The sequence below is a fragment of the Octopus bimaculoides genome, chromosome 13, assembly GCF_001194135.2.
Source record: "Octopus bimaculoides isolate UCB-OBI-ISO-001 chromosome 13, ASM119413v2, whole genome shotgun sequence".
Lineage (NCBI taxonomy): Eukaryota > Metazoa > Mollusca > Cephalopoda > Octopoda > Octopodidae > Octopus > Octopus bimaculoides.
In genome coordinates, this window is record NC_068993.1 from 37,972,464 (window position 1) to 37,972,876 (window position 413).

The 413-nt window shown below is 35.6% G+C and overlaps 1 protein-coding gene across 4 annotated transcripts in view; it reads right to left on the reverse strand.

The window, feature by feature from the left end:
• The window catches only part of LOC106869449 (transcription factor SOX-5), a 681,185-nt gene that overhangs the window by 190,327 nt on the left and 490,445 nt on the right, over window positions 1–413 (reverse strand). The window lies entirely within an intron of this gene.

A 413-nucleotide genomic window follows, 5' to 3' on the forward strand; every position in this document is an offset into this window, starting at 1 on the left:
AGTGTCACCACCACCACCACCACCACCACCACCACACCCGCCACCACCTATACCAATCAGTTCATAACAGTGGGGACTAATTCCTTGTAATTTTTGCCTCGGTTCCTTGAATGCTTTAAGCTTAATATAGGCAAGTCATGATTTCACACAGTACCAGCATCATCATCAGCATCATTGTCACCGTCATCTTCTTTTTCCGCATCATCGTCATCACCATCATCACATGATTTTTGTTTTTATTGTCATGATCATCATTGTTATCATCATTTACTAAAACACACACACTTGTATATGCATGTATATATATATATATGAATATATGTGTGCGTGTGTGTGTGTGTATGTATGCATGATTTTACATGTGTATATCTATAAGCATATATATATATATATATATATATATATATGCATCT